At 40.0% G+C, this 16,087-nt stretch overlaps 1 pseudogene across 1 annotated transcript in view; it reads right to left on the bottom strand.

Annotated features, from left to right (window-relative positions):
• LOC149024488 (ubiquitin carboxyl-terminal hydrolase 8-like) overlaps window positions 1-13,912 on the bottom strand; it is a 31,148-nt pseudogene extending 17,236 nt beyond the window's left edge. Inside the window, exons 1-3 of the transcript XR_016171646.1 lie at window positions 13,630-13,912; window positions 13,082-13,327; window positions 11,096-11,237 (exon numbers count right to left, since the gene is read on the bottom strand). The product of XR_016171646.1 is annotated as a ubiquitin carboxyl-terminal hydrolase 8-like (transcript). The remainder of the gene's footprint in view (window positions 1-11,095; window positions 11,238-13,081; window positions 13,328-13,629) is intronic.
• Between the last annotated feature and the right edge of the window lie 2,175 nt (window positions 13,913-16,087).

The raw sequence follows: 16,087 nt of genomic DNA, 5'->3' as shown, positions 1-16,087 counted from the left end.
TGCTGTCGGTGGTGGGGAAGAAGCTGGGAGGGCATGTGATGTGGTGGGGGGGGCTCCTAGGACTTACACAAGGAAGAGAAGAGGTGGGGGAAGGCTGTGGGTGAGAGAGGAGGATGGGGATGGGGGCTGCTGGACTTACTTGTTTACTGCTGGAACTCTTGAAGAAGATGGCCTGAATGCTTGTAAGTGCTGGAATATGGAAGAAGAAATTGGAATTGATGATAGAGGTGCTGATCCTTGAACAACCATGATCCCTAAACTCATATTTTATTCAATAATACAGACTTGAAGAATTACAAAGAAACAATACGCTATTTACAGCTACTAAAAGTGAGATTCCTTCATAGATTAGGATCCCACCACATAATCTCGACACTTGAAATAGAATCCATATATCTAAAAGACACATGCTGAAAATAAAAGATTAGATAACGTACAACTTTAAGTTCACTAGAAAAAGAACTCCTTAGGACACTCAACTACTAACTCAACAACTACCTCAAGTTAAGAAGCATTAACGAAATTGGACTCCAGGACTAAATCTGGAATTAATTCTAATAAAATATGGCTGAAAATGCCCAAAATACCCTCCTAGGGGGTTCGGCCACCCTAAGGAGGTTTCTTGGAGCTATCAAGTGGACCCCACTTAGGGTTTCAGCCAGGGGTAAGACTCGTCATCACATCTATTCTGTTTTAATAGAATTCTAATTTGCAGAATTATCCATAAGTTAGGGTTAGGGAATTAGAGGGATTTTGCAATTCTAGGGTTTCTAGGGTAGGGTCGAATGTAAAGTAAGGGAAGGGGATGGGGACCCTAAGGCAATATGTAAATGAGGATCTATGGATGGTAATACTAAACTAGGGTTTAGGGTTTTACAGAATTTTAAGAATTGGATGGGGACCCTAAGGCAATATGTCAATGAGGGTCTATGGATGGTAATACTAAACTAGGGTTTAGGCTTTTACAGAATTTCCAGAATATGTCACAAGTGAAAAAGAAGAGAATGAGAGGATGAGCCTGGGGAATGGAAGGAAGGGTCTAAGGTGGGGACGGGTAGTAATTCTAGACGGAGGGGAGAAAGCCTGCAGTGGGATAGGGGCTGGGAGTAGAGGAAAACAGATGAGGGAGGGTTGCGTGGGATGCAGGAGAGGGAAATAGACTAAGGGATTCAACTTGCTTAATGGGAAAGTGGACTGGTCACTCAATGGTTGCTGTAGTTGCTATATCCAAACTGCTGCAGGCTAAGAAGAAGAATGAAGAAAATTGCAGAAATTCAAAGCACACAGCTGCGGGGATCCTTCTTGGAACCCATGACTCCAATTCTCCTTCAAATCAGTTTGGAATTTTGTTAATAAAGTATTCCAGTCTAACTTGTTACAACTGAGTGGGGCTTTATTTATAGCCTCCTAAGGAATTTCAAATTAGGACTACAAAACAAAAGAAGACAACTTAGGACTCAATTAGGAATACAATTTTCTTCCCTTCATAGTCAAACTTACAAATACTGTCCCTCTCATATACTCATTATCAAATAACCCAGGTCTAACCAGAATAATATCAGTCCCTTTCATGGGAACCACATCACACCAAATCTCTTCTAAATAGCATAGTTGTCAAAGCGTCCACCTAGGCGGCAAAGCGGTTTTTCAACCACTTTTTTTAACCGCTTAATTTGCGACCAATTTGCAAAGGAACTCCAAGGCCCAAAGTGACATAGAACCTATTTTTTGCTTCGGGGGCGCTGCCCCCACACCCCCGCCGGCAACAGAATGTGAAGCATAAGCCATACTCAACATCAAAAATCAATGAATCAACAAATGTCTAGGCAAACGCTTTGACAACCATGGTTTGATGAGATGAACTTATGTTTGTGTTACTTTTTTTAATTATTTTTCATAATTATGATTCTTGAATGCTTTTTTTGGGGATGAATGTGACTATTGAATATTTGTTTAGCTTATTATAGAAAGTAGTTGTATTGAAAAGTAGTTTAAAAGCAGTTATACTGAAAAATTTTGACCCAACCGCTTTGGTCGCCTAGGCACCGCTTTGTCGCCTATTTGACTAGGCGGGGCCCCAATCACTTTGGTCGCCTTACCACTTTGACAACTATGCTAAATAGGAATGGAGACTAATGCATATGAGACATCTGAACTTTACCTCAATAACTTCATCGTTGAGAAGTCCCACTTGATACAGGTTGGGATGTTCTTCTATTGGAAGTTTACACTTTTCAATAGAGAGCTTAAAAACTCATTAGAACTACACCTGCTATCAATAGTAGCTCTTACTTGTGGATTTACCGCCTAAATCGAGAGTGGAACAAACTACTTTGCCTCCAATCCTCCTCGTCAATCTCACTCACAAAAAACTTGGAAAGGATGTTTGTGGAAGGACCATATTCAAAATAACCTTCAGTAGGGGAACTTTTTGCTAATCCATCCGTGACTCTAGCTATAGTAGATTCATCTATCTCTGGCTGTTACTGGTTACTCTAGCTCTAATACCAAATTGATACAACCCAAATTCTAGGGCTAAGGCACTTGATGAATTTGCCCTAAAATAAGGGATACTCTAGGGTCCCCTCCTTGTGAACCAGCAATCAATGACTAACAATTGCAGTTGAGGATTATGTGGGATGGTTTTTGTGAACAAAATGAGAAACTTTAAGTTAACAAACTTGTATGAACTGGGGTAAATTGTATCTTGGTTATGGGAGGATTAGGGAAAGCTAGGGTTTCAACAAAATCTAGTTGGGAAAGCCGGAAAGCATTTTGGGAACTTTGGGTCTTAACCAAATAGGATGGGAACAATAGGGGAGATTAGAGTTCTCAATCAACTAACATGGGATAGTTTTGGGGAGGTTAGGGTGTTAACAATATCGGTATGGGATGGCTTTGGAATATAGACAGACCCTAGGTAGGATGGGTGACATGTGAAGCCTGCAGTTGGGTCCTGGGAAGGTTTAGGGATGAATGGGTGAATATTTGGAGCTGTCTTTAAGGTTCTTGGGTAATTTTCAATGGGTTCTCAAGTTCTTCAATGGATCTTGGAATTCCCTTTCTTCTTTCTTTCGTTCTTTTCTTTCTTTCCTTTTTTCTTCTTTACTGCCACAAGGGGCAGAAGAAGGGGGAGGGGTCTGCGATGGGCAGGGAAGGGGATTGGGAAGGGGTGTAACTTACTTGGGAGGCTGGGAGCTGGATGAGCTGCTGCTGATCTTGATGAGGCTTCATGGCTACCGCAAGATTGAAGAGGATGAAGAAGCAAGAGAATGCTTGTAGAATTTTACCAAAACTCTCTCAATTCTCAATACCTCAATCCAGGTTGTGGGGTAGGTTCCCACGACTCCAAGTCTTATTAATTCTCAAGTGGTCTTGTTTACAAGGAGGTGGGGGCTCTATATAGCCTTACTCTTGGAAAATAGACCTGGACTTAAATAAGGAAACTAACTTGGACTCAAGTAGGAATCCACTTTGGACTCGAAATCCCTTTGCAACTCAATAACTAATACCAAACCTAAAAGAATCTTCTAGTAAGAAAAACAACGTGCAAAAATTAAATAAATAACAGATGGGAATCTTGCTTTAAAATTTATTTCACTGGGATTCCTATTCTGACCAGGACTTCCAAAATTGACTCAATTGAAAAACTAAAGCTAGATATAGACTCATAAAAATATCAGGGAAATTACTGGGCCCCTCTTGGGTGCAAAGGAGGTGGGGGAAAGACCAGAATACCCTTCTGAAGGTTTGGCCAGCCCTTCGTGCGGCATTGGGCGCCCATCACCAATCAGGCGATGGTGGATATCATGGAATGGAGCGCGCCTGGTGACCCTATTTCCATATGAGAACGTGCGGGGGATGCCGCTGATATCTTGGCGGATCTTCGCGGCTTGGTTCTTGGTCCAGTTGCTGCTGGTTCTTGGGAGGGGTGGGCCTGCTTACATCATGGTGAACATGAGTTTGACTATTAAAATTGCTTACTGCCAGCTTGGCTGCTGCTTTCCTCCTCAGTGAGAGAGTGCATTATTGTACTAAACGCCCATATTACTGAGCTGCAGGTGCTTAAAATCAAGGAAGCTGATTGCACTTTGTGTTTAAAGTCCAAGTATAGCTTCCTGATGTTTCACGTTCAAGTACAAGAATGCTGGTTCCTTGGTGTTTAAAGTCCAAGAAAGCTATTGGCATTTAGTGTTTGAGGTCCAAGCTCCTGTTTTTCCTGTGAATCACCTTTTTTTTGAAAAAAAAAAAAAACAAAAAAAAAAAAAATAAAAATTAAATTTTTTATTTTTAATAATCCCCCGGGTTATCAAGAGTCTATATTCGACAAGGAAAGCACTCCCAAGGAAACGATTGACAGTTTGAAGAGTGAAGAGAGTCCTGTCGTTTTCAGCAGAGTCCTAGTGCATTCAGGCGACTGGCAAATTTGAAGCATGAAGAGTCCTTCTGCGTTAAGGTTATTAGAATTAGATTTAGAGAGTCAAGAGTCATAATACATCTAGGTTAGAGTTACATTACAGTTAGGTTTCTTTTGAAGAGTCCTACTCGAAGTAGGCTGATTTTGTTAATTAATTCGATAGGAATGTAATTGCTATAAATAGGGGGGAGGATGAGTAGAAAGGATATAGAGAGAAGTTTATGTGAGAGCCATTGCTCTTGGGTAGCCGTAGGAATCACCTACTGCTGGTAGATTATATTGTTTCTTATTCAACTTTTATTCAAAGTCTCGTTTTTCTTCTTGAGTTATTCCACCTTGTTAAGTAACCTCATTCAGGTACTTAACAAATTGGTATCAGAGCCATCGATTCTAGGGGAATGGTCAAGAGTCGAATGGAGCAGAGGGTAGAGGAATTGGAAAGTATCGTGAAAGAGATTCAAGGTCAAGTGGGACTCCTAGCACAAAACATAGAGAAAGGAGAAAAGGCCAATGACGAGTTTAGAGATGAATTAAGGTTCATGTTATCGCAAGGAAAATCAGCAGAGATGCATACCTTAATGCCGGAGGTGACTAGAACCGATGGAGTTCCAGATTACAGCAAGCGTACGATCGAACCAGAGAAACCGAGAGACTTCCTTCCTAGACATCTTGAGATGCCAATTTTCACGGGGGAAGATCCGATGGGATGGATCGCACGAGCTGAAAGGTACTTTGATCTGTACAAACTCAGCGATGAAGAGAAACTCAGAACTGCAACCCTTTGTTTTGAAGGTGCAGCACTAGGATGGATACGCTTCCGAGAACTGCAGCAGCCATTGTCATCATGGAGAAACTTGAAAGAATCAATGATCTATCGATTTAACTCAGCACAGCTGAAGACTCCCCAAGAAGCATTGATTAATCACAAGCAAAGTGGAACGTTTGCAGCATATAGAGAAGGGTTTGAGAAATTAGCAGCAGCAGCCGGAGCGGTAGATGGAGAATGGTTGAAGGGGGTGTTTTTCGCTGGTTTAAATGAAGAAGTAAGGGCTGAAGTTCGATTATTTGGGCTCACCAATTTGGGCCAAATAATGGACCTGGCCCAAGCCGTGGAGGACAAAAATGGAGTGGGGAAAAATAAGAAACCTCTTTTGGCCCAGCCCACTCAATCAGCCCAAAATCTAACCTCACGTGTTATTAACTTCAGCCCACCCAACACCAATATTAAAGGAACCAATACGGTTCAGGGAACCGGAATGAACCAAAGCTTTAACGGTTCAGTTCGGCCAAACCAAATAAGTGAACCCGCGTCTTCCTCTTCACAATCTCGACCTGCAACTACAGCTGCGACGGGGAGCTCAGGACGCTCACGTTGGTTATCCCAGGAAGAAATCAAAGATAAAATGGACAAAGGGGTATGTTTCAGGTGTGACGGCCCATACTCCAAAGGCCATCGATGCCCTCTGAAGCAACTAAGGTTGCTGTTACTCCACGACGATGATAGTCCAGAAGTTGCAGCAGCGGAAGGAGTGATCAATGATGACGATATGGAGCCGGTGCTTGAGACGGAACTCTCGCATACCTCTTTGGTGGGGATCGATTCACCACACACACTGAAACTAACGGGACAAATAAATGGCTATGAAGTCATCATTCTGATCGATTGTGGAGCAACGCACAATTTCGTCGCTCAAGAGTTGGTGGAGCCGTTGGGATTGGAAATCCAGAAAACAAAATTTCAGGTTGCTTTGGGCGATGGGACGATTAGCAAAGGTACGGGGATTTGTCGACAGATTCCGATTCAGCTAGGCGGCGAGGTCTTTGTGCAAAATTTTTACCCTTTCAATTTGGGTAGCATTGATATAATCTTGGGCGTAGAATGGCTGCAGACACTAGGGGAAGTACGCAGAATGGTGGCGCTTGAGAACCATGAGCTTTGAGTGGCGAGGACGACCCGTGAAACTAAATGGGGATCCAACCTTGCTGCGATTAGAAACAACATTGAAGAGTGTGCTACGGTCGGTTCAAGCGGTGGTGATGGATCGGCTACAACCTCAGGCATCCCGTCGGAGACGATATAGAGGTACAAGAGAGTACAGCGAGTGTCACATTTATTAACCGACTTTGCTCAATTATTTGCTGAACCAAGCTGAATCGCCGCCAAGAAGGAAGCAAGACCACCGGATACGGTTAGCCGAGAGGAGTAACCCACCTAATATTCGACCCTATCATTACCCACATTCTCAAAAGAACGAGGTCGAAAGATTGGTACAGGAAATGTTAACGAGCGGGATTGGTACGACCTAGTGTGAGTCCTTACTCCAGTCCAGTACTGTTGGTTCGAAAGAAGGATGGCGGATGGCGTTTCTGCGTGGACTATCGTGCCCTGAATAAACTCACAGTTCCTGACAAGTTTCCCATTCCTGCAATTGACGAACTGTTGGATGAGCTAGGCGGAGCCACAGTGTTTACCAAGCTTGATTTGAAAGCAGGATACCACCAAATTAGAATGACGGAAGGTGATGAAGAAAAGACGGCTTTTCGTACACATAATGGGCATTACGAGTTCCTGGTGATGCCGTTTGGGCTCTCGAATGCTCCAGCCACATTTCAATCACTAATGCATGAGGTATTTCGAGAACACTTGCGAAAATTTATTTTGGTGTTCTTTGACGATATTTTGGTGTATAGCAAGACCATGGAGGAACATGTGGCCCATTTGCGAACCACCTTTATACTTCTCCCCTGACACCACCTTGTAGTCAACCGAAAAAAATGCATGTTTGGGGTTGCTACACTGGAGTATTTAGGACATATCATATCTAAAGACGGAGTCACGGCGGACCCACGGAAGATTAAGTGCATGGTGGAGTGGCCCCAACCTGCCAATCTTAAAGCCTTGCGAGGGTTTTTAGGATTAACCGGATATTACCGCAGATTCGTCCGAAATTATGGTAAAATTGCCGCTCCACTCACAAACTTATTGAAGAAAGATGCATTTCAGTGGGGTAACGAGGCAACGACGGCGTTTAATGCCCTCAAGACAGCCATGACAACCGTTCCAGTATTGGTGACGCAGATTTCACGAAAGAGTTTTTGGTAGAGGCGATGCTTCGGGTTTTGGGCTGGGTGCGGTTTTGATGCAAGAGGGCCATCCCATTGCCCTCTTTGGAGCCAAGTGTTGTCCCCTCGCGCACAAACCAAGTCTGTCATGAGAAAGAACTAATGGCAATAGTACTTGCCATTCAAAAATGGCGTCATTACTTGATGGGGAGACATTTCAAAGTACGAACGGATCGAGAAAAGTCTGAAATATTTGCTTTGGAACAACGCATTGTGGCTGCGATCAACAAAAGTGGGTCTTGAAACTTTTGGGATTTGATTTTGAGATATTGTATCGTCCGGGTAGCGAAAACAAAGCCGCCGATGCTCTCTCGCGAAGGTCGCGGGATGATAAGCGACTTTATTCGATGACAACAGCAACTTGGCGGGAAAGTGAGGGACTAGATACAGCGGTACACGCCTCGGACCGTCTACCGGAAGATCGTTCAAGCCTTCTTTGAAGGGATCCCAGGACTACCCCGACTACCGGCTTCAAAAGGGCACCTTACTCTATAAGAATCGGTTAGTCATCCCCGATGGGTCACCATTAATTCCCAAATTACTTTCGAGTATCATTCTACCCCATTCGGTGGGCATTCGGGGGTTTTGAGGACTTACGGGCGATTAGCAGTTTGTGGTATCTTGGGTAGGAATGAAGGCTGCTGTCCTCGAATTTGTGGCTAGTTGTGATGCTTGTCGGTCGCAGTAAATATCAAGCCATGAAACCCAGTTGGACTCCTTCAACCACTACCAATTCCAGATCGCATTTGGGAAGACATTAGCATGGATTTTATTGGTGGGTTACCCGGGACTAAGAGTGGAGATACCGTGCTTGTTGTAGTTGACCGGCTATCCAAATACGCGCATTTCATCGCTCTTTCACACCCTTATTCCGCCAAGGATGTGGCTATCTCGTTCAGCAAGGAGGTTATCCGCTTGCATGGGTTCCCTCGAACCATCGTCTCCGATCGAGATCGTGTCTTCCTTAGTAATTTTTGGATGGAGCTTTTTAAATTAGCGGGTACCAACCTCAAGTTCAGCGAGTGCCTACCATCCTCAAACGGATGGTCAAACGGAAGGTGGTAAATCGCAGCCTTGAAATTTACCTACGATGTTTTTGCGCTCGCCAACCGAAAGACTGGATTAATTGGTTACCGTGGGCCGAATATTGGTTCAATACGACGTTTCATTCAGCCACAAAAATGACTCCCTTTCAGGTTGTGTATGGACGAGACCCCCCCTCTCTTCTGTGTTGGGAGGATGGTCGATCTAAAGTGGATGAGGTTGATGTGTTCCTCCGAAAGCGCAATCAGGTGTTGGAGGATCTCAAAACAAATCTGCGGGTGGCCCAAGATAGGATGTGCAATTCCGCGGATTCAAAGCGTAGGGAAGTGCATTATCAAGTGGGGGATGAAGTTTTTCTTAAGCTACAACCTTATCGCTGCGGGGGACCCGCCGCCCCCCCCGCCGGGGGCGGGTCTTGAAGCCGGAAGGCCAGGGAACCCGGGGGGCGGTGGCGACCATCGCCTATCGTCTACGTTTCACGATGATTCACGGATCCACCCGGTGTTTCACGTTTCACAGTTGAAGCAGGCACTGGGGCAGCACATTAAGCCGCAGCCGCTTCCAACTTGTTTGCAGGGAAATGGCGAGTTGCAGCTCACACCCGAAGCCTTGCTCAACATTCGTTTCTCTACTCAAGGGTTGCTGGAGGTTTTGATTCAATGGAAAGGACTGCCGCCTTGTGAAAATACTTGGGAATCTTATGCTGAAATACGGTCCCACTTTCCCGATTTTCACCTTGAGGACAAGGTGAAACTTTTGGAGGGGAGTATTGATAAGCCCACGATATCAAGAGTCTATATTCGACAAGGAAAGCACTCCCAAGGAAACGATTGACGAGTTTGAAGAGTGAAGAGAGTCCTGTCGTTTTCAGCAGAGTCCTAGTGCATTCGGCGATGGCAAATTTGAAGCATGAAGAGTCCTTCTACGTTAAGGTTATTAGAATTAGATTTAGAGAGTCAAGAGTCATAATACATCTAGGTTAGAGTTACATTACGGTTAGGTTTCTTTTGAAGAGTCCTACTCGAAGTAGGCTGATTTTGTTAATTAATTCGATAGGAATGTAATTGCTATAAATAGGGGGGAGGATGAGTAGAAAGGATATAGAGAGAAGTTTATGTGAGAGCCATTGCTCTTGGGTAGCCGTAGGAATCACCTATCGCTGGTAGATTATATTGTTTCTTATTCAACTTTTATTCAAAGTCTCGTTTTTCTTCTTGAGTTATTCCACCTTGTTAACCCTGTAACCTCATTCGGTACTTAACAACTTACTCCTAATCTTCAAGAAGAACATATAAGGTTTTTTCACATGAGTCCCCAGCCCCCCGCTAAATGGGGGAAGCCTTGTGCACTTAGTACAATCCCTTTTTCTCCCTTCCCGGTTCTATCCCTAACCATTTGATGTTCACCCCCTTTGGACCATACCATCCCCAAACCGCCTTATAAAACCATTCATGTATGGTTTGAATCTGACCAGCGGATTTCTGAAAATTAGCCTTTTACATTTCAGTCCTTTTCCTTCTAGGAATCATCTATGAATGCAGATTTAACCCCCTGATTTAGTTGCAACTTTCAGCATATCTTCTCCTACATATTAACTTAAACTAACCCCCACCCCACCCCCACCCAAAAAATAAATAAAAATAACTTAACCTAACCTCAAGGGAGGACCACCCCTAATTTTACCATACCTGAAGGGCAATTTCTTTAAAATCTTGGTTTATCTGGTCCACATTCAATTGAGGCTACATCACCCTAAGTTTACTCTAGAACCCTAACTTTTAGAACCGCAATCCTAGCCATCAGATCCTGTCCCAGCCTTAATTCTTATCATAAACTTAACATCCCCTAATTTCCCCAAATCTACTCTAAGTTTACTCTAGAACCCTAACTTTTAGGACCGCAATCCTAGCCATCAAATCCTGTCTCCAGCCTTAATTCTTATCATAAGCTTAACATCCCCAAATCTACCCTAAAGTAACTCTGCCGTAATCAAATTTCATGACAAGGCTCCACTATTGGCCTTTAATCCATCTAAGGCTACATTACTACCAGTCTCAATAGTCCAATTCGATCATCGCTCCTACATCATGCAAATAGGATAGCCCCCTCCTTCCCCAGGGGGAGGAGGGGAAAAAAAAAAAAAAAAAAAAAAAAACATTTCTAATTCGTTGTTAGAGTTTGAATGCCTTGATAGCCCAACAAAACCAATACATGACTTCCTTAACTCCTACGCCTATGAACTACTTTTCTACATTATGACTCACAGCTCACCATTTGTCGTTTACTTCCAAGAATAGCACTTAAACGTACAATCCAGATATCTTTTGGGCACAAAAAGCCCAGAAGTAAGAAGAGATTTATTTGGCCCAGGAGTAAAGAAGAGATCTATTTGGATGCATCTCATGCATCAAAGTATCAAACATTATAACCAAAGCGCCTTTACACCATGAGCCTACTTCAGAGAGATCATGAAGGGAAACGAAAAAGCAACATGAAGTAATATGGGCTGACCTTTTTACTGATCTTTACAGACAATGAGTTTGCTTCTTGTATAACAGAAACTCTAAGTTGTAAGGGATAGACATCTGCGATATCCTCTACTGGAGACAAAGAGCTCCTACTGTCCTTCATTGTTGCATTATAATCACTGTGCCTACAAGTGCAAGAGAACCAAAATCAATATAAAGGATATACCGCTAACTTCAGAAAATAATAATTATTATATATTAAAAGGATGATGGAAAAAACCAAAAAGTAGCAAACTTTTAAGCTTTAAATCATCGGCAGTGTACAATGCCTACAACCCAGATACCTCTCCTTTCCATTATAACTCTGCAGTGCCTTTGTCTTGGCACTTCAAAATAAAATGGGCATTATAATGAAATTCCCTCAGAATTGATCTGCATTTTTTATACATGCAATATTCAATGAACTGATTAACAGAGAAGCAAATATAATTTCATTAGAAACTTCTCAGAATAAGCCACATACAGAAAACAGCATAAGTTAAGAATGCAGTAAGCCATTCAATAGAATACCACATTTTTTTCAGGGGACCATATTTCCCCTTCTTCTTCTTCTTCTTCTTCTCCTCCTTTAAATGCCCGTGAACAAAATAATGAGAAGAAAGAAAAATAAAAACATTGAAATCTAGGCATACCCGGACAGATACCAAAAAAAATGAGAACGAATGGCAGGTATTATAATGAAAATCAAAGAAAATACAAATAGAAACGAAAAAACAAATTAAGATAACACAAAGATTTAACATGATTCATAAACCAATACGAGTTGCTAAGCCCACGAACAAGACTGCAGATGCTTCACTATGTAATGGACAAAAGTTATAATGAGGATCACTCAAAAACGCCCACAACGGCACTGCAAGCTCTCACCTAATACCCTAAGTCAAAAAAAAAAAAAAAAAAAAAAAAAAAAAAAAAAAAAAAAAAAAAAAAAATATATATATATAAAAAAAAAAAAAAAAAAATATATATATATATATATATATAAAATATATAAAAAAAAAAAAAAAAAAAAATATATATATATATATATATATATATATATATATATATATATATATATATATATATATATATATATATATATATATATATATATATATATATATATATATATATATATATATATATATATATATATTTTTTTTTTTTTTTTTTTTTTTTTTTTTTTTTGACTTAGGGTATATATTTACATACTCCTCCATCAGGTTGGTAGTAGTAGTACCATACAACTAAAGCGAATCTCATTCAGGTGGGTAACCAAATATGTCAAACCTTTGGTAGTGCCACCAGCAAAGATGCCCAAATCCCACTACTTGGATGAAACAAAATCTGGGCCTATTAGAAGTATCTGATTGAAACCCTTCTTCAATGCAATAGGGAAGATCTATTTTATCTACTGAAGAACCACACTCTTATCACTTCCTTGCAAGGAAATCACCAACTGGATTTGCCTTAGAGCAATGAGACAACTCCAATCAAAAAAATTTCACCAATAACAAAAGATTCAGACAAATAACTATACTTATTTTTCCCTAAAATTGACCAACAAACAGCACAGGATTTTAAGTTGCCCATCAATAATTTGATGCTTTTAGATTTTCCCCCATCTGTCTTAAGTGATTGATCCCTAAGAATATGTAACATAACTTTTGGGAAGGAGCAAAAGAATAAAGTAGGGAGCATCTACAGAAAATAAATGAAACCAACTACAAATGCTGACAATAACCTAATAGGCAACAGCGCTCTGACAGTATATTGAGTTGGTTATGGTTAGAGTAGAAAAGTACTGCAGTGGGAAGAGTGGGCGAGGAATGAAAATACAACCCCCCCAACCCAACCATCCATTTATGATCTAGATGAATGGAAGAAAAATCAAAATTCGATGAAAGAAGATAAGCATTTAAAGCAAAATCAATAAGAAATATAAAAGTAATCAAAATAATGAATATCTTCTCAATTTCATCCTCACCATTTTAGCGCTTGTAGCCACATTTCCCCTGAAACCAAAGCATAATCCCGACCTGAGACTCCCTCGTCGGCAAGGCCATTTGGTCCATAATCCTCTTCTCTTCTGAGGTTAAAGTCGATATCAGAATAGAATATGCTGTTAATGATCTTCATCGGGCCTCCATAAGAAGTAGACGTCGCTGTATACGAAATCCCTCTGTCCTTGTCCGCATCTTCAGGAGATGACTCTTGAGCTTCTTTCCACCACCTGAATTCCACTCCATTCATCAGACATCAAGTCAATGTTTCTAACAAAAGAACAACGAATCTACTCCATTCTCTAACTCACAAACAACATAGAAGGAACAAACTTCCTCCAAGTACAGGATAAACACATTCCATCTTAAAATAGAAGGAAAGAAAAGTAAAGGAAGAAAACAAAATCCCTAATTAATGAGTTAAATTGAACAACTAATTTCAGATTTAGAAATCAAACTCTTAGTAAGATCTATCAAGAAGGTGAAGTAAAAAAAATAATGATTGATAAAACAAAACAAGAAGAATAAATACCTGTAAGGAACGAAGTAGACTCTTTCATCTTCTGAGAAAGAATGCTGAGCCCCATTTGAGAAATCGTCAAAAGCGCAGCCGTTCATTTCTTGGGATTTAGTCTCGGCGGAAGAGATTTACTGAATTGAAGCTCATAACAGCGAGAAGAACGAAGAGGAAGACGAAAGAAAATGGCCGATTTGCTTATAAAGGACAAGCTTTATTTTTTGTGAAGAGGATTCGTCCATTCGGGGAGGGAAATTTTTATAAAACTTTTGAGAGAAAATCGGAAAAAGGGGATTTTTTTTTTTTTTTTCTTTCGGAGAAAAAAAAAATGCTCACTACAGGAGAGAAGCGTGCAAGCCTGCAAGGGGGATGATTTATGATCTAAATTACCGGAAACTGACTCGGTATCGGTTGTATCAGTTTTGACCGGTTTCTAGATCGGTTTGGATAAGCCTGCAGTCAACCGTTTTCCTTTTTACCTCATTTTATGTGAAAATGATTTCTACAAAAAAAAAAAAAAAAAAAATTTTTGGTAGGTTCATAGAACAAAATTCCATTGAAACTTGTGAAATTTTCACCGAACTTTTCCATTTTGGAAAATACGAAACGAAACTCATGAAGACTGAAAAAAGTCCTCGGTTTCGATCGAAACTATCGAAATTTCGTCGAAACTTGTCGAAACCTTGAAACTTATCGAAACTTGGTTCAACCCAGTTTGACCAGTTGGTTCATGAGGAAAAAAAATTCCCAAATTTCATGGGAAACTTGGGAAATTTAGTCGAACCTAGGAAATTTTGTAGAAACTTGGGAAATGTCGTGGAAACCCGAGAAATTTTGTGGAAACTTTGGACTTTTTCTCTGTAAATTTTGTAGCTTTCCTAAATTTTCAATTTTTTTGTTTATTTCATGTTTCCCCAAATACCCACGACAAATACCTCCTCCATCAGGACTTCCCTATTCAAAGTGCGTATTCCCTCAAGTTGGTTATCTTAAGCATATTGATGACCAAACTCATAAAGTTACAGTTGTCGATTAACTTGACAATCATAGACATAAAATGTCATGGGATGTCTATGTTCGTTGGTTGGAGGAGATAATGTTACAGGCATGGTACTACTCAGCTCACAGGATGAATCCACTATTGGCACTCCTCTTAACACTAAGTTGTATTTTCCTTTTATTGTCAATTATTTTGAAGTTATAAATTATATATTGAATGTTATGTGCTTAAGTAATTAAGTTTATAATGTACTTTTTGGACAACTCTACATTGATGTTATGTATATTGAATGACATATCTACATTGATTTTTTAGCAAAATACAACAAATGCATTATTTATACTCTAATTAGCTTAAATACAGGATCCCACCCCAAAATACTCTCTAAAACCTGTCGAAACTTGAATGTCGAAAATTGTATGGAAAAGTCCTCAGTTTCCTCGAAATTTCTCAAGTTTCCACCTAAGTTTCCCATTTTCACCCGGTAGAAACTTGAGTTTCCCTCAAATTTTTTACCATGGGTAGGTTAACGGTTCTAACACTCTTAAAAATCTTACCATTAAATTTGAATCATCCATCATAAACCGTTCTAACATAATGGTATGATTTATCTATATTTATGCCAAAAAAAATTATGGGGAACAATTGAACACTGGTTAGACAATATTTTTACACATACACCCTAAGATCGGATTGGATAAGCCCCTAGTCAACCGTTTTACTTCTATCTCATTTTATGTATTTATTATTATTATTTATGTAAAAATAATTGGACACAAACACCCTAAGATCAAGTAATTACCAAAAAAACAATACTGTAAACATTAATATGGATATTGGTTTCTATCCCCCAAAAAGAAACAAATTATGGATCTTGGTGCGTAAGAGGCCGTAAGTGGATGGTCGAAATTGACTTTTGAATTCATATTTTTTATAAATAATATTGATTATCGATGTTCGTCACCCCCAAAAATATAATATTAATAAATACAACTTCTAACTAAAAATCTAAGCTACATTAGAATGCAAATTGACAATTCACATTTTCATTCTATGCACCTTCTATTGTAGGCATAAATCTATCATTCCATTTTAAAGGCATTCTATTACGAGCAAAAATCAATTTTAGTATCATATATTGTATTTCTTGGTGACTAATATTTCCGTATCATAAAAGATGCTACTTATACTATATAAATATATAATGCACACAACTTAATGAAAAAGTTTGTGTTTCTAGAATATTCATCAAAGGTCTTAGACCACTGCCTCTAAGATTAGAAATTACTCCTTTCAGATTTTCTAGCATCAGAGTGTTCCAAATTCTGTTGGTTAGGTGCATGGTTCAAAAATTGAAGTTTCACAATTTTTTGGTATTCTCTTTTCCTTCGTCAAATTGAGAAAGAAGAGAATTTTGGATTCAAAACCTCAAAAATTAACAAAAAAGAAAAACTAAGTTCTGTTTTATATGAC

This window comes from Hakea prostrata, chromosome 2, assembly GCF_041222555.1.
Source record: "Hakea prostrata isolate BN-2017 chromosome 2, UWA_Hpros_2, whole genome shotgun sequence".
Lineage (NCBI taxonomy): Eukaryota > Viridiplantae > Streptophyta > Magnoliopsida > Proteales > Proteaceae > Hakea > Hakea prostrata.
This window is presented reverse-complemented; position numbering and strand designations above follow the sequence as displayed.